General features: G+C 41.7%; 1 protein-coding gene and 1 long non-coding RNA gene across 2 annotated transcripts in view; one reads left to right on the top strand and one right to left on the bottom strand.

Annotated features, from left to right (window-relative positions):
* Window positions 1-19,207, bottom strand: part of LOC135242400 (protein NLRC3-like) — a 1,894,071-nt gene that overhangs the window by 694,880 nt on the left and 1,179,984 nt on the right. The gene's annotated exons all lie outside the window — the stretch shown is intronic.
* Window positions 1-19,207, top strand: part of LOC135242461 (uncharacterized) — a 208,507-nt gene that overhangs the window by 98,551 nt on the left and 90,749 nt on the right. The gene's annotated exons all lie outside the window — the stretch shown is intronic.

Raw genomic sequence — 19,207 nt, 5'->3', positions numbered from 1 at the left:
AACTGCAGAAAAAAATGGCTAAACATTTAAAGGGACAAATTTTAAATGCTTAAGCAATGACAACAGAGTAAACAGAATAGCCTATGACAGAGTGAGCCGAATAGCCTATGACAAAGCGAACTGAATAGCCTATGACAGAGTGAGCTGAATAGTCTATGACAGAGTGAGCTGAATACCCCATGATAAAGTGAACTGAATAGCCTATGACAGAGTGAGCTGAATACCCCATGATAAAGTGAACTGAATAGCCTATAACAGAGTGAGCTGAATAGTGTATGGAGGAGTGAGCTGAATAGCCTATGATAGAGTGAGCTGAATACCCCATGATAAAGTGAACTGAATAGCCTATAACAGAGTGAGCTGAATAGTGTATGGAGGAGTGAGCTGAATAGCCTATGATAGAGTGAGCTGAATACCCCATGATAAAGTGAACTGAATAGCCTATAACAGAGTGAGCTGAATAGTGTATGGAGGAGTGAGCTGAATAGCCTATGATAGAGTGAGCTGAATACCCCATGATAAAGTGAACTGAATAGCCTATGACAGAGTGAGCTGAATAGCGTATGGAGGAGTGAGCTGAATAGACTATGATAGAGTGAACTGTCCCCCTTTTAAATGGAAAGAAAGACAGCTTATGTGAAGGGGCTACTAGAGCTTACCTCTGTTAAATTTAGTTCTTTAGCTGAACGTCCATCCTGTGGAAACTGTCTCTGCTGTTGTCCCTGAAAGTATCAAAATGTGTCAGTTGCTCTGTGCTGTCTGTGGAACTATCGCCTGACCTAACTAGGCAACAGGTAACATTGGAACGTGCAGCCTTCTTCTCTATGGAGAATTATAAAACCGTAACACTAATGCTGCATTGCTTGTGTAGCTCTGTATTACCAGTCTGACCTCAGTATCCTACTGTGCTTTAGCTAAACCTGCTGTGTTAGCCAAATAGCATTAACACAACAACTGTAACAGTAACATGCCATGTTCTGTACATTCTGCCACATTTTACATTTCTACATTCTGCACAAATCCAAACTGCTTGATTATAGAGAAAACTAAATTCTAACATCCCTTTCCACAAAGTGAAGACTGTCCACACAAGGCTTATCATAACCAATTGAACTGTTTTTTTCTATGTTATTCAGTGCAAAATCAGTGTCTGTTAGACAAAACTACTACTGTTTGAAAAACATTTGGAATGTTATTCAATGTTACAGTTGCAGGTGTCAAAATGTAGCCTTCTCTTTAAATAAAATTATTAGGGCTGTGACTACCGCCACATCTCGCAAGGTAAAATTATCATAAACTTTTTTTTTTTAAACTGAAGTAACACATAATTATTTAAAATTATTTTTTAATTACTTGTGGTCCCAAATGAAAAATATGAAAAAAGAAGAAGACTATTGCACCAAAACCGCCATTTTAGTTTCCTGTTTTGCTGAATTAGGCGTGTTAATGCGATTATGCTAGAAGATTCCCGTTCCTTCCCACACCTCTTCACCTTTAGTTTATATTCTCTCCATCCCACTCCACAACAGACTACTTACTCCGTTCTTTTTTCAGTTTTATTCCTTCTTTTACTCCCTCTTCTTTCTCGTCCGTCTTTTAAATGGTGTTTGAGTTTGAAACACTCCCAGGTACTTTTGGACTTTGGACCATCTCACCCTTTCAGTATGCCTTGCCCATTCACTTCCTCATGATAAGTTATGCCATCCCGCCAAGTTACACCTTGGCGGGGCATGCCCCATACCTATACAGCACCGAGAGTTTTGCACTTTTCAGGGTTCCCCACAGAAATAACCACAACAGCCACAGACACTCAGTCCTTAAAAACATTACATTTTGTACATTCTGACCCCATTTCAACAGACAGAATTCATAAACAACTTCACATGTCCACACAATAAAGCCCCAAACTAAGGGGATTTTGCGTTTTCTCCTTCTTCTTCTTCTTCTTCTTCTCATTCTTATTTTTCCTGCCACCTATCCCACAAACAAAATGTCTCCCCATTGGACATTTTACAGACACCAGCCAATCCTTCACCTACACGAGCCAATCAAAAGCTCGCATACACATGCAAAATACCCATACCTTTTTAGTCTGAAACATTTCTAATCTAATCAGCTAGTCTGTTCATGGCCTTGTGGTCAGGGTTACAGTCTGGGGTATCAGGTTTGAACCCAGCCAGGAACAAGTTTCTTTAACCTGAGACTTAAAAGAATTGAGGAAACATTGGGTAGCATTGCTTTGGAATACAGCTTATGTCATTTCGGTGAGGCAAGATAGCCTATATTGCTTGTAGTACCATAAATTGCCGTCATTTTGATATCAATGCTTTTGAGTAACTCGGCATTTTTGTACGTTGAAAACGTGTTTTTTATGAGATATCATTTCTTTTTGCAAAGCGTTTTATTATGAGAGTGAGAAATGCGAAATGACCCTGTAAGAAACGGTTGTGGATTATGGCTATCCTTGTGTGAATTTGTACAGTCTGATGAGTGTGTACTGTTTAGCAGTTTTGGTTTGCTATATATGTAAAACAGTGGCTGTGACAAAGGGTGTGGTGGCGTAAGTGTAAACGCAACAGAAACGCAGGTGAAATATGGCCAGTGTATGTACCCACGGATTTGACGGCCACTCAACGAGCCTTGATTGACAAAATTATCAGCAAGCCCATAGAATCAGAGCTCCCTAGGTCAAAACTTGTGTACCCTTCTGTCCTGCTCCGTTTTCTGTTATTTCGTGGAGATGCACTTTTAGTGTTTGTAAGGTTTATAAGGCATTTTGATAGGCTTATCTGCAGGTAGGAGTCCTCTTCGCTGTTTTGCTAAACTAGATCAGTCACCTTACGTGAGAATTGGAGTTAGTAGAACTGGAAGACTTGATAGTGGAGAATATGAGCAGATATATATGTCCCAGCAAGCTTTGCATATGATAAAATAACAATAGTACGAGAGAAATTATGAAATTGAGTAGTTGAAACAACATGTTTTTAGCAGAATGGGCATGTAGGTGAAGGTTGACATGATCACAGACTATAGTGCAAAGTAAATAAAGTGACCATGAGCGAGTTTCCTTATGGAATGGTATATATATAAAAAACAGTATAAAGTATCAGACGTTAAAGTGGTGGGTAAAGTAACGTGTGATAATGCATAGGAAATCTTTTACACTGATGTATGTTTCTCATGTTCAGTACTAGTAGTTATAATTATGATTGAGTCATGATTTTAAATGTAATGTTTTAATGGGGAGTTGCAGACCGTACATATGTAGTAATTGTTTGTATGTGGCTAGTGTTGGAAAACATGGGAGCCACATTTTACCCTTCTGAGGTGTCTCACATTGTAGTGGGCCAGTTACAGATAGCATTGATTGTTTACCACCACACTCAGTTAAATTGACCTTTTAATCACACCCTTTGTGCTACATCCTCTACCCCCTTGCCCAGTCAAATTGTCTCACTTTGATATGCAGTACCATTGTGTGATATCCTCTACCCCCTACTTCAGTCCAACTCCCCCACACCTTGTTTCTTCCCCCCCAATGTCTGATTACCTCCCCCCCCCTTTCCCTGTGATGTGTTTAAGATAACCATTTGGCCCTTTGTTTCCTTGAAGGAACAGGGTATAAGTATTCACTGTCTCCGTCATTTGTCGGTTCTGTGTTTATCTGTACTTGGGTAACAGACCCACTAGTTCCTTTGCTACATTAAACAACCTATTTTGAAACGAAGACGTGCCTGCATTTATTTTTCTACTTACAAAAGTACGGCGGAATAAATTGAACTCTTAAAAATTCCACAGCTAGATAGAGAACAGGGCGAGGTAACATGAATGTAGACACATGGCGTTTGCTGATAAGAATATTTTGTACAGTAGCCAAGTGAAGAAATATATTACATTACATTACATTATAGGTTCTTAGCAGACGCTCTTATCCAGAGCGACTTACAACAAGTGCATTACAAAACTCAGAGACAAGCGCTTTACAACATTCCTGCAAGAGAGCTACAATAGGTATAACTTTGCTTAGGTATAAGTGTGAATTGTACACCCTATTTTTTTTTTTTTTTTTTTTTTTTTTTTTTTAGAAAAAAAAAAAAAAAAAATGTTAGAGGGTAGTGGGGGGTGATGAGGTGAGATGTAGCTTGAAGAGGTGAGTCTTCAGTCTACGTTTGAAGACGGCCAGGGTCTCTGCTGTTCTGACTTGCACAGGAAGGTCATTCCACCACCGTGGGGCTAGAACAGACAGGAGGCGTGACCGGGTGCTGGTGCGAGCCGGGGCAGGGACCAGGCGACATGTGGCAGCAGAACGGAGAGGTCTAGCTGGGGTGTAGGGTAGTTAGTAGAAATGGCACAGTGGTGAACTGGTGTAACTTTTTAATAAAAGGAATACATTTGCCGTCATGAAATGCATATGGGTGGCCGTGAGCGACTTTTGGTAAAACAAATATACGCGTAAGAAAACGTTAGTGTAAAATATGAAAATATCTGCCTGAGGGCAAGGCAGGATTCAATCCTTCAACCTCAGGCTTATCAGTTTGTGACTTTGTTAGTGCAGCACCATGACATAGCTATGTAATGCATGAAATTTCATTAGCACCCCTGTCCATGGTTTTAAAGAAGAACACAGGCCAGTAAGCACAGCCGAGCTCTGGTTGATTCCATATGGCCTGGCGATACTGTAGCCGGTTAAGTGAACATGCAGATGGTACGTCATAATGCAGTGTATACGTTTGGTGAACACCGGGTAGATGTGGTGCAAAGGCAAATTGCTGAGAAGTAATAGAGAATTATTAGTGAGCAAAAAAGCAGATTAAAGAAACTTGCTTCTGGCCGGGCTTGAACTGGCGACTTCATGATCTGTAGACAGTGAGACTTACGACTAAGCCACGAACTGACTAGCTGTGTAGACTGAAAAAGACTAAAGAGGTATGGGTATTTTGCGTCTGTATGCAAGTTTTTGATTGTCTCGTGTAGGTGATGGATTGGCTGGTGTCGGTAAAATGTCCAATGGGGAGACATTTTGTTTGCGGGATAGGTGGCAGGAAAAATAATAGAGAAGAAGAAGAAGAAGTGGAAGAAGAAGGAGAAAATGCAAAATCCCCTTAGTTTGGGGCTTTATTGTGTGGACATGTGAAGTTGTTTATGAATTTTGTCTATTGAAATGGGGTCAGAATATCTAGAATTTGATGTTTTTAAGGGCTGAGTGTCCGTGGCTGTTATGGTTATTTCTGTGGGGAACCCTGAAAAGTGCCAAACTCTCGGTGCTGTATAGGTATGGGGCATACCCCGCTAAGGCGTAACTTGGCGGGATGGCATACTTGCCATCCCAATTACAGATTGATGGATAGCGAGACTCCATTGGCTTTGTATTCTGGCATTAGGGGTTGCCAGATAGTGAGACTGTCCATTGGCTGGCATTCTGCTATTGGTGCCTCGAGATAAGGAGACTCTCTTCTCTGGCCTCTATTGGGTATTTCCTGTATACCATACAGTGGTGCTTTAAAGTATGTGAACCCCTTGTGCAATTATAGATTTTATTGTTTTTACCATGAAATCTTTATTTAATCAGAACCAGTCTTTTTTTTATCTGACATAACAGGTTTATATTTAGCAATTCCCTATTTTGGTTGAGAGGAAATCATGAGCGTAGTAGAAAAACGAAATTGAAAAAGGAATTAATGCAGGTGTAAAAATAAGTGAACCCTAAATTGATTGGTTGCATCAAGTAGAATCAGGTAGGTAAATAATTGTGTATCAAATGATCCAATTAAAGGAGAGGTCTTCAGGATAATGTTTGGGTGGGACTCTGATGAATAGAGGTAATACACTTAGTCAGTTTGGTGTAACCCATACATCTGAATGCAAAACACCCCATGCCGAGAGGAAAGATCTCAGAGGAGTCTCAGGAAGAGGGCAGTGAGAGCACATCAGTCTGGGGAAGGCTATAAAATCATCTCAAAAAGATTTGAGCTCCATCAGTCCACTGTGAGGCAAAGCATTTACAAATGGAGAGCATTTAACATGACAGCACCTCGGACTAGAAGTGGATGCCCTTCTAAAATATCCCCAAAAGCCACAATAAAAATAATGAATCAGGTAAAAGCCAACCCAAACATAACATCTAGAGATCTGAGGACCTCCCTTGCGGCATCTCAGATAACTGTGCATGTTTCAACAATAACAAGAACACTGAATCAAAATGGGATGGGATGGAAGAAGCCTCTGCTGTCAAAAAGGAACCAAACTGCCCGTTTTAACTTTGCCAGAGGCCACCTAGCCAAACCTGAAGGTTTCTGGAAGTCCATTCTCTGGACAGATGACACAGGTCACAATAAAAATAGTTACGTTTGGTGAAAACTTGGCACTGCCTACCACCAAAAGAACCTTGTCCCAACAGTCAAGCATGGTAGTGGGAACGTCAAACTCTGGGGCTGCTTTTCCTCCTCTGGGCCTGGACGACTCCACATCATTAACGGAACCATGGATTCTGAGGCATACCAGGAGATTCTTGAACAGAACGTCTTGCCATCAGTCAAGGAGCTAAAGCTGGGTTGAAAATGTGTCTTCATACAAGACAACGACCCAAAGCATTCAAGCACATCTACTACAGAACGGCTCAGGAGAAAGAAGATTTTTAGTTTTGGATTGACCAAGTCAAAGTCCTGACCTAAATTCAACTGAGATGCTGTGGCAGGACCTGATGCTGGCAGTTCATACCAGACACCCCTCAAACCTCACTCAATTGGCAGAGTTCTATAAGGAGGAGTAGGCAAAAATTCTTCAAAACAGATGTCAGACACTGATTAGTGGCTACAGGAGACCATTACTCCAAGTTATCACAGCTAATGGAGGCGCTACATGCTATTGACTGACTATTAAGGGGTTCACATAATTTTGCACACATGAAATTTGCGTTTTTTGTTCAACAAAACACTTTTGTTATATGAACAATGAAAATAATATATTGTTTTGGTTTTTTTTTTTTTTGTTTGCGTTCTTTATTTGGAAAAACTTTATTACAAATTGGGGTTTAGATAAAGATTTTATAAGTTTATTTAAACATTTTATACAAAAATAATGACCATCCCTTCAGGGTTCACAAACTTTCAAGCAGCAGAGTATATATCCCCTGATAGAGCCACGGGGGTGTTATATGCTGGGGAAACTGCTTTCCAGGAGAAATTGGCCCTTTGCATCAACGTGTCTTGATTGAACTTCCCTTTGACTGGTTTGACTTGATTTCTGTGCTCTGGAATCCGATGTACAGTGCCCTGCAAGTCACTGGCTCCTGGGTTACTATTTGGCAACAGTAAAACCAATTATGTTTATTAGTATTGCTTTCACAGAATGCTGTTGGGATTAACTGTCACTTTAATATGGTGTCAGAGGCTTGCTTTTAAGTGTAATTATTTGGAATGCTACTTAATTTTATATGCTTTTCGTTTTAGCGCTGATATTCTGTCAGTGCTGATTTTTCGTCATTGTCACAGTAATTCTTGATAGTCATTATGTTCTGTCCCTGTTAATGCTGCTGTTCCTGTGATGTAGTATACATATTTAATAAATCATAAAAAATAACTTGTTAAAATAAATTTGTGTGTGAATCACTTCATATTGACCTGCAGTCTAAATTTAGTGTCATACACAGAAGTGGATGTTTTACACTCATATTTTACACCATTGTAACTTTCAGTTTGTTCTGATAGATACATCTTTTATCGTGTAGAGGACAGTACAAACTTTTGAACGGTATATGGCGTGCTTCATTTTAATTTTATTAAAAAGTGCGAGAGCCCCGTGTATCTGCAGGAGTGGTTGCTTCAGCACAGCATTGTGCATTCAAGTGACATTACGCATTTATATACGAGCACTCGATGAGGCATAATTGGTCTTTTCACAATATTTTACTAATTTTGCTGACTGATCAGCATGGCTAAAGCAAATCCTCTGGGGGTGGATCAGAAGAACAGGAAGTATTCAGTCTCACTAGGATATAAAGTATGTGAACATGTCTGAATTACTGCTTGTAACATTTCTGTTATTTATGTTTTTGATATTTTTATATTTGCATTGGTTGTAACAGACAACTGTTAGCCTTTCCTAATAATCCATCCATCCATTATCTATACCCACTTATCCTGGGCAGGGTCGCTGGGGGTGCTGGAGCCTATCCCAGCGTGCATTGGGCGAGAGGCAGGAACAGACCCTGGACAGGCCGCCAATCCATCGCAGGGCACACACACCACTCACTCACCAATGACTCTCACACTCACACTTATGGGCAATTTAGAGTTCCCAATTAACCTACCAGCATGTCTTTGGACTGTGGGAGGAAACCCACGTGGACACATGCAAACTCCACATTTGTATTGGGGGCTAACTAACAGCCCTAGCTGTTAGTATGGGATGGAAATGGTATAGAATATACTCATTAAAATGTACTGTGTGCTGATATGTGCTAGATGAATGTAAAATATCCCTTGAAGTGATATGACATCTGTAAAATGCTGTCTCATCCCCATGCAACAAAATATTACATACTGTAATGTGCAAAAAACATACTGGAGTGAACGATTACATATTTAGGTATGTGTACCACTGTGCATCACAATGTTTTTCACATCATTTTTCAATGTCATATCAATGTTTCATCTTAAACTGTCATAATGGATGAAAATAATTTTTTTTGCAAAAGTTTTGGATAGGTTTTTAGACCCCTAAACATCTTACAACTCTGTCCTGATGAAGATATTCTCATTATCATTTTAAAATAATGCAAAGGTAAGTTTCATGAGTCAAAACAGTTTATTTGTAGTGAAATATATGAGGTTATGATTTACAGCAATGCACAATTTAGACATTTTAGATAGATTTGGAGACACTAAGGAACACCAGGGTACATTGCTTATCTTTAGTTGTTTTGCATGTCACCCTCAGATTTTGCTTACTTGCTCTCAAGGAGTTTATAATTCAGGACATGCTATACTGTACATGTGTGATCTTTCAGTATTTAAAAACTGAAGGAGAACAACATCATTTTTGCATCATCCAGATAATTTCATATGTGACTCTTCATTTCTGCCCGTAAATGTAAAAAGTGTCTTGCTTCATTTAAGCCAAGTCTCTGTGATTCTTGATTCTGGAGTTAGATGAAATAGAACACCCCTTTAATGGGTAAGAATTGGCCAGATTTGGCACCAGCATGAAAAGGTTAGGCAGAGTTTCTCAGAATAGCCACCTGCAAGCTGTCCTCCTATTAATATCATATTTTACCCAAATGGAATAGAATCATATTCGAAAATATATAATATATTCATAACATTCACAGTATAAAGATTTTTAGAATGGAACATATCTTAAATATGTATTTCAAATATTTGAACGTAAAAACATTATTTCATTAATGTATTTGGGCATTTTCAGAAATATTTTAGTGTCATTTAATACATAACAATGTTAAGACAGTTACAATTACAATAAATATTACAATTACTGTTTTAAATATTAAAGGACAATTGTATGAATGATGGTATAAATTCCTGTAAGGCACTGAATTTATTGGTATTGACAAAATGGAAAACATAAAACAAGTAATTGAATTTTAACATTTCAATTGTACCATCTACAGTACAATAAACTTATTCATGAAAACATGATAATTGGTCTTATTACTACAGATTTGCTTATGTTATTAAAATTGAATTTGGACAGTCTTGAAATACTTAAAACAGGTACATAAAAACCATCAAACCTTTAGCGGAATACATTGCTGCATGTTTGTGCAAGAATGCAAATGTATCGCAAGCATTTTGTAGGCATTCTGTTTGAACTGAAACACATAGCAAAGCATTTACTCAAGAGTGTAATTGTATTGCAGTGCATTTGGAATACATTCGGTTTAAACTGACATACATAGCAATGTATTTATTTTCCATATGGCATAAAATATATGGGCTATGAAAGGCAAATATTAGATCAAAGGGGTTTGAAGAGGCTTTTGGCCACCAGAGTTAAATAAGCGTTTGGAATTCACGGTGTGTTTCAGCAGTTATCCCGTGTGAGTTCAGGCAGGACCTCTGTGGGTCTGCCGAACTTCAGCGAGGGGCTCAGCCCATCCTTTCTCTTGAGCATCAGCGCTTTAGTGCGCATACTTTTCTTGCCATTGTTGCAGGAGCAGGGATTTTTTTCTTTTTTTTGTCTTTATTCAATAAGGAGTCAGGAGTAAACCCTGTGAAGTACCTCTGAGCATTCCGGTTTCCTCCCACAGTCCAAAGACATGCAGGTTAGGCTAATAGGAGAGTCCAGTCCCCTAGGCATGAGTGTGTGAGTGAATGTGTGTGTGTGCCCTGTGATGGACTATCGACCTGTCCAGGGTGTATTCCTATCTCTCGCCCAATGCATGCTGAGATAGGCGCAAGGCTACCTGTAGAGAAACTAATAAAAGCTATCCATAAATGTTTTGTGTTATATGTGTAATAAATATAATTGTTTATGCATAAAAAGAATATACTTCATACTTTTGTGACATAATCAAAACCAACAAGAACTTAATTTTTATATTTTACATACTACCTCTACACAACTGGAGACAAATACAGAAAGTCAGTACAAATGTTCTTATCGCTCATACTAGAAACCTAAAAAAAAAGAGGAGAACAACCAACCACTTACAAAATGACCCAAATACTAAAATACATTGTACAATACATACCCTATTTACAGTGAACTTTTCACATGTCATATTTACAAGGGAAATACATGTTGCCAGCCCTAGTAACAGCACAGAAGAGCAGCAGTTAAGGAACATGCAGTTCAGATATTTTCAAATTTTCAAAAAGAAGAGAAGAGGCAGCTTAAATTCTGTGCATTGATGCTTCATGACATGGCATACTTTGGGTTGGGTTTATGTTGGGGTTTCTTCGCTTTGGCTACGAGCAGCAGTCTGTGTGACCCATTGCATTGGATTACGATTCTTTAGGAAACAATTCAATGCATCACAAAATCTCTCATTTTACCATGATTCAATTCAGTTTGATTATCTCAATCAATTTCATCATTTTTTAAAATTAATTGAAGAAAAAATGTGACTGGAAGAACTTATTTATGCAGTGTTAGTGGAATATAGACATTCAAGTCAAGACTCCAAACGTTAAGTTCTCTGCACATTTATTTTCAAGTAGTGCCATATTTCAATTTTAAGAAAAACCTTCAATACCAAAGGCCAACATGTGATTAAGTCCTACTGTGGCAAAGTTGTAGCCAACAATTAGTTAAAAGGACAGTTAGCAGGACCCCCTTCTTGCATATAAAGCTTATGAATTTTATTTTTGCCAGATAAATGAGCACATTGCCTTCTTGAAATTGTTATTATAATTATAGTGGATTCTATCATTCCAAATACAGTTGAATCACCACCGTAAGATCGATGCATCACACTGCATCAGTGCATTTTACACCCCTAGTACACCACCAGGCAAAGTAGAGACAAAAAGCAGAGGCAAAGTCCGTATCCAAACCCCTGCGCACCCCCCGCCCCCTCGCTGTTAGGAAAGAGCCTACTTAGACACCTACATTCCCATTATTACTCACTCTGTGCAGTCCAGCGAATTGGCCTCAAGATACACAACTGACCGCCTCAGATATTCTGTCATGGTTCTGGCATCAAGCACACAAGCTATCTTTGAAACTCATTTCAAAAGGAGAAAAAGAGTAACGTGTTCCTGCAGTGCACACAATGCGTGTGTTTTTGCATTTGTTTTTACTTTTTTATTTTCAGAATATAAGTTACATATTTTTCTATCTGCTGCCATATCTGGAGAGTATTTACATTTCCGCCTGTGAAAAACGCAATGAAAAAGTTAAAACCTGCACAAGGACACAATGGCTGGCTTTGTTTTGAAAAGAAAAGAAGTAAATTATTCAAAACAATAAACTGATGTGTCCTTAAAAATGTTTTATTAATTTCAATGTGAATATTTTGTCAGTAAAAGGTCTTTATTTAAAAAATAATAATGTATTTCTTGATTGCCCTTTGCCAAATCACCGACTATTGAAAACCTGAAACATTCCAAAGGAACAGATGTTCAAAATTAGCATTATAGTTTCATAATTAACCAGTATTATTTACAAACGCACCACTTTTAGGCAATTAAATAAAACTAAGACCGTACTAAGAACAGTCTTTTAGGTATTTAAATCCAACTAAGACTGTATTGAGAACAGTCCTGTGTGCAATTAAATCCAACTAAGACCGTATTGAGAATAGTCTTTTAGGTAATTAAATCCAACTAAGACTGTATTGAGAACAGTCTTTTGGGTAATTAAATCCAATAGCTTTCCATTTCATGACTGGAGAAAGTGGAAAAGAACAGGCCTGACCTCTGCAACATTACTGAACTGCATAATTACTGCATTAATGCCATGTCTAGCCGCAGACCTACTGCCCGTAAGCGGCCGCATCTGAAGATCCCACAGCACTCTGCAGGAGCAAGTTCATGTAACAGAGCCTGCTCAAAGCAGAGAAGGCGGGAAAAAGCCTGGCAGGCTGCTCTTCAGCCACTCAGAGAACAAGCAGAAACCTGGTTGAGATTTGTTTCTGGGAGATAAGGGGATGAGTCCTCCTCCCCTTCATCCGGAGTTCCCTCATCGCCGTCGTTCCCCCGCCGTATTTTGGGCGTTCTCTGCTTGTGGCGGCCGGCCCTGTCAGTGGCGTCTCTTCAGTGTGGAGGAGTCCCGCCCACGTGCACCCACTCGGAGCTCAGACAGGCACTGGTGTTGTTACAGATTCAGCAGGCCCGTCTCCCTACCTCGGCCCTCAGCAGGCTTTTGAGCAGCAAGGAGAAATAGCTCAGGAGGTAAGACCGATTGTCTGGCAGTTGGAGGGTTGCTGGTTCAAACCCCACCCTGGGCATGTCGAAGTGTCCTTGAGCAAGACACCTAACCCCTAACTGCTCTGGCGAATGAGAGGCATCAATTGTAAAGCGCTTTGGATAAAAGCGCTATATAAATGCAGTCCATTTACCATTTAAAAAAATAACATTTTTGGGGTTTTGCTTGGAGTAGCATGTAAGGATATTTCTCCTCCTCCCATTTCTCTCCTCCCAGGGCGCTAGTGCACAACGAGGCACCTAATCCTGGCTGAATGAAACCTCCCATTCGTGCTAAACTTTGGGCTGAGTTTAACTTTAGCCGGCTTGCTAACGGTACCTGCAGTCACTGGCCGAGTCGTCAGAGCGAGTGTAACGTTAGCTAGTGAAGGCGTGTGGCACCAAAATGAGGCACTCAAATCTGTGTTGCGATTTGGTCCGGTAAGTACTGAGCGTATTGGAACCGGTGTTATATTGGTACCACGTTTCAATACCCAATTAATCCAGTGTGTGGATAGGCTCTACAGTCTGGTATTTGTTAAGGCTCTGTTCCAGTGTGTGGATAGGCTCTACAGTCTGGTATCTGTTAAGGCTCTGTTCCAGTGTGTGGATGGGCCCCATGGTGTGGTATCTGTTAAGGCTCTGTTCCAGTGTGCGGATGGACCCCATGGTCTGGTATCTCTTAAAGCTCTGTTCCAGTGTGTGGATGGGCCCCATGGTGTGGTATCTGTTAAGGCTCTATTCTAGTGTGTGGATGGGCCCCATGGGCTGGTATCTGTTAAGGCTCTGTTCCAGTGTGTAGATGGGGCCCCATGATCTGGTATCTGCTAAGGCTTTGTTCCAGTGTGTGGATGGGCCCCATGGTGTGGTATCTGTTAAGGCACTGTTCCAGTGTGTGGATGGACCCCATGGTCAGGTATCTGTTAAGGCTGTGTTCCATTGTGTGGATGGGCCTCATGGTCTGGTATCTGTTAAGGCACCGTTCCAGTGTGTGGATGATCCCCATGGTGTGCTATCTGTCAAGGCATTGTTCCAGTGTGTGGATAGACCCCATGGTCAGGTATCTGTTAAGGCTCCATTTCAGTGTGTTGATGGGCCCCATGGTGTGGTATCTGTTAAGGCACTTTTCCTGTGTGTGGATGGGCCCTGCATTCTGGTATCGAATCTGGACCATGTCAGTACAGAGATGGGAGGCTTCAGCTGGCTGGGATTAAAGCATCTGATTGTTCGCCACTGACCTCTGCTGGTCGACCGGGGCCCTGCAAGTTTTAACCTGGCACGTGTTCCTCTGGATCATGCCTGTTTAGAGCCCTGCTTGTAACCTGCAGTGTGATGAGAAGCATCTGCCTGTCATGGTGAGGTTTGGAGAAAAGCAAACGTTGGTCTGTGATTGTGAGGGTTAGGATTAGGTCACAGTGGAGGAAAATGATTTAAAACTCTGTAGAAAAAGAGGACTTCAACCCGCACTAATATAAGCACCGGGTTACAACGGGTCCGTCAGTTCAAAAAGGTAAGACTGGCGGTGAAAAGCAGAACCTGCACACCGTCTCATGTCTGAGGTAGGGTACCCGGCCTCTCTTTTCACTTCTGTTTTGCACTTGAGCACTGTTTGGAACTGATGCAGTTATGCAAATGAAAAGACTATTTTTTGGGATATCAGCTTGATAATTGTCTTTTTTGGGTTGAATACCTCCCACCAGCCAAACACACAGAGCCTGATTCAGCCAGACACACAGCGCCTGAATCAGCCAGACATGTAGGATCTGATTCAGCCAAACACACAGGGCCTGATTCAGCCAGACATGCAGGGTCTGATTCAGCCAGACATGCAGGGCCTGATTCAGCCAGACATGCAGGGTCTGATTCAGCCAGACATGCAGGGCCTGATTCAGCCAGACATGCAGGGTCTGATTCAACCAGACATGTAGGATCTGATTCAGCCAAACACACAGCACCTGATTCAGCCAGACATGCAGGTCCTGATTCAGTGCCTGCCCACCAGCCAATGCCCACCCCCCTAATCAATGCCCACCCACCAGTCAATACCCGCCCCCCCAATCAATGCCCACCCACCAGCCAATGCCCATCCACCAGCCAATGCCCGCCTCCCAGTTAATGCCCACCCCCCAGCCAATGCTCGCCCCCCAGTCAATGCCCACCCCCCAGTCAATGCCCGCCCAGTCAATACTCACCCCCCAGTCAATGCTCACCATAAAGTCAATACCCACCCCCCAGTGCAGCAGAACCTCAGCCACTTTAGAACCGTGAAACATTTCATGACTTTGAAAATCAATTTTGTTTACTTGCTTAAAACTGCAGGCATGTTTTTAGGCGATTTTCATTCTGTGGTTGTCCTGCTTAGCTCAGTGCTACTCTACACTAGGTCCCGTGGGCTACAGTGTCTGCAGGTATTTGCTCCATGTACTACAGCGCCTGAACCAAGGAGGTGAAATAATTAGGGAATGCTGGTGCTGTAGTGCATGGCTAGAGGAAATTCTTGCAGACACTGTGGCCTGCAGGACCTGGAGCTGCATAGGCCTGGCTTAGGTTATATTAATGAGATCAGTAAATGAGATCTCATTAGAACATTCACCTATTCTTTTATCTACTGGCTTTCCAAAACGCAGCCATCATCCCCCTTTCCAAAACTTGCTAGTCTGGCTTTTCTTTTTTGGAAACCGTTTGATCTCCATCTTCTGTAAATAAAACCCTTTTGACTTTCCTATATTCTAGTCTTCAGAAGTAAGACTAATACACTGACTTTTGCATGATTTTGGTTACATTTTAAGTTTTGGTCAAAGGATTTGATTTAATGCTTGAATTGTTTCTTAAATACATAATTTGTTAAGTAGTTGTTAGGCAGATTCTCCCGTCTTTATGACATGCAGATGGCTGGACGCCCTTGTCTCCATAAACAGGATGAGCCATCCAGATGATTTAGAGCTCAGTGCAGCTGTACAGCATCTGGAAAAAGCTGATCCCACAGACTGACACAGTCCTGTTCTGGCTGAAATGAGACTGAGATAATAGAAACCTGCAGTGGACACTGCACTCCGAACGGTGGCACTTCTTCCCCTTGTATTGTTTGCGAAAGCATAGCAGCCATTCAGTTTGAACAAGCTTCCCTCAGTTAAGAGCCACTGATGCCAACTGCTAAGAGGGTAGATCTTCCTTTCTATTCACTCACACATGCACCCAAATTCATTTTACATTGCAGTTTATAAAACTTTTGGGCATTTAGCAGACTTATTCAGTGGAACTTCTGTCTCCAATACAAGGATAACTGAAGTCAGGCGCACTCTCACAACTTTAACAACAATCTGTCATAAGGCATGGGTTTTTAGTCCTAGAGGTGCACACATTATAAGACTCTGAAAAGACTGGAATCATACAGCTTCACACATTATAAGACTCTGCAAAGACTGGAATCATACAGCTTCACACATTATAGGACTCTGGGAATCATACAGCTTCACACATTATAAGACTCTGCAAAGACTGGAATTATACAGCTTCACACATTATAAGACTCTGGGAATTATACAGCTTCACACATTATAAGACTCTGGGAATCATACAGCTTCACACATTATAAGACTCTGGGAATCATACAGCTTCACACATTATAAGACTAAGACTCTGGGAATCATACAGCTTCACACATTATAAGACTCTGGGAATCATACGCTTCACACATTATAAGACTCACGATTGGTGCCTGTATTTCCCAGGGTATGGGAGGGTTCAGTCAGACAGGGATCTGTGTTTCATCGCTATCCAGAAAACTTCTTAGAATTCCCCTGCAGGCTGTGCAGTGTGTGTCTCCCTGGTGCCCCTTGTATTAAAGCCTGTTAAAGGAAGCCTGTCTACCTCATGTACAGTGCCATGAAAAATATGTTCCCCCATCCTGATTCCCTATATTAATGCATAGTTTCAGATCTTTACAAAAAATGTTATATTAGACAGAGGGAACCGGAGTAAGCAGTCAACGTTTTAGAAACTCCGAACTTCAGCCTTGAGTCTCACCCTCTGGAGTTCAGTTTCTTGTAATAGCGTCACAAGACCACTGGATGGCGGAAAGCATCCACTTTGTGTTTCCAGTATTCCAATACAGCCCACAGGTCTGATAGCAAAAGTAAATACTCTGATATTTCAAGCTCCTGCCACGGCACATAATGGTTTTATTAAAATCCATTTAGGATGAGGATGGGGGTGTAATTTCAAAGAAATGTACTGGTTGATGCACTGAAGATGCTCATTTTTATTGTACACACAGAGCACGTACACAGGGCATCAATACACACACACGCACACACTTGCACAACATGCACACACACGCACACAAACACACACACACACCATGTTCTCTTGATCACATAGATAGATGGTTTGATACTGTGGTTTGTGTCTTTGGAAGCCCTACTAGACTGAAGGCTTTTCTTTCTGGGGAGGCAACGCTCCTTCGGTGTGTGTAGCAGGATGCTGGCCATGTTCTACCAGATCATTGTGGCTGTTGTACACCTGTGTGTGCTGGGCTGGGAGCCTCTACTCCAGGGACACAAAGAGGCTCAAACTGATCCAGAAGACCAGCTGCCATCCTCTGCTGTTGTTTTGGGTGCAGTGGGTGTTTGCCGACTCCCCCCCCCCCTTCTCTGCTTCCTTGGCCAGCCCTCTAGCTGCCCTCCTCAGCCTTGCCCCTGCCATGCCCGTGTTCACCAGAAGGTGGAGCACTGTCTGGCGGGTGAACCCCCAGCATCCTACCTCCACTGGATATTCTGTCGCAATCTAACCGGCCTCCTTACACTCCTTACACTATCACACTCCGCTGCCAGGTCGGAGTACTTCAGCCGTTTCCGCTCATAGACTGCTTCTGCCCCCTCCTCCCATGGGAGGGTGAGCTCCATAAGGATTGATCTTTCACAGGAGAGGTGTCTCCTGTCTGCTGGTCTCCAGTATTTCCAGAAGCTTCCGCAGGAGCTGGTCATACCTCCATCTGTAGCACCCCTGTGCTGGCACAGTCTCACAGCCTGACAGAATGTGCCGGAGGCCTGCTCTGTGTCCCTGTGCCGGAGGCCTGCTCTGTGTCCCTGTGCCGGAGGCCTGCTCTGTGTCCCTGTGCTGGAGCCGTCTCACAGCCTGACAGAATGTGCCACAGGCCTCGTTTGGGGGCAGCACAGAGTGTCTTCATCCGCACCAAACCATTAGCGCAGGTTCTGAGGAGAAGGCAGCGTGTCATAATTGGCCCTGATCAGGAAGTTAAGCCTGGCTTGTGGTATCTTCCACCAGCCTGACCCCATGAGCGATCGGTCCTCCACACTTTCCCACGCTGTCCATCCTCCCAGACCACCTTAGAAAACTGCTAAAACCTGCTACCTCTCCCGCGCCATCCATGGTGGGATGACCCAGAGTCTTCTGTGCCCTTCTGTTTCCCTGCTGGGGGGTTGTACCCCTCTGTTTCCCTGCTGGGGGGAAGCAGTCAGGTAGAAGCAAACTGCAAACATAGAATGCATATCAGGCCACTGCTATATGTACCACAATTAAACCATCAGTGAAAGCCCAGGATATACTGGTATATTTATAAATCAATGACAAACTATGTTCTACAGCATATCCACCAATTTACCCACCCAGATATAATTTCTGATAAACAATGTTGTACATTTTCAGCTCTCATAAAACGTCAGTAGTACAGATACTGATGTGGTCAGCTGAAAGGAACTTCTTAGCTTACAGAGGAGATGGTACAGTAGAATGGGCACATCCAATTTGTTCAGCTGCAGGGCATAAACAATATGTAGAGTAAAAAAATGTTAGAACAGACTAGGCAGAATTTGTGTCATTTCAAACAGATTGGAATATGGGTTTAACATCAGCATGCCTTTGGAGCTGAGACGCGCAAGTGAGTACGTTTAACATGGTCGGTGAAAATAGCGGTGATATGTGTTATTCAACCAATCATTTAAACAGAAACATTTACACTCTAGACATTTGACACGTAAACAGTAAAAATAACACATACAAATGCAACATTACAAACTTGCACCAGCAGGCCTTATCTGATAGAAGAAAAATAATCACATTATCAGAACAGACATTGCCACAGGAATACCTAACACAAACGCAATTTTCCCTCATGTGGAATAAGCCGGCATTTTGGACAGAGTTGCGCGGTCTCTAATAAAAATGATTAGCATGGCTTACAGGCTCGTCACGGAACAGAAATAATATAAAATGACACCAACACAACAATCCTGTAATGTAATTACTGTATCACATTTTGCAGTAAATTATTGACTTATCAATGTGCAGTCCAAAAGCTCTTATTAGATGCCACTGTTGAC

The sequence above is a fragment of the Anguilla rostrata genome, chromosome 16, assembly GCF_018555375.3.
Source record: "Anguilla rostrata isolate EN2019 chromosome 16, ASM1855537v3, whole genome shotgun sequence".
NCBI lineage: Eukaryota > Metazoa > Chordata > Actinopteri > Anguilliformes > Anguillidae > Anguilla > Anguilla rostrata.
The sequence above is the reverse complement of the archived record's forward strand: the minus strand, read 5'-3'. Positions and strand labels throughout refer to the sequence as shown.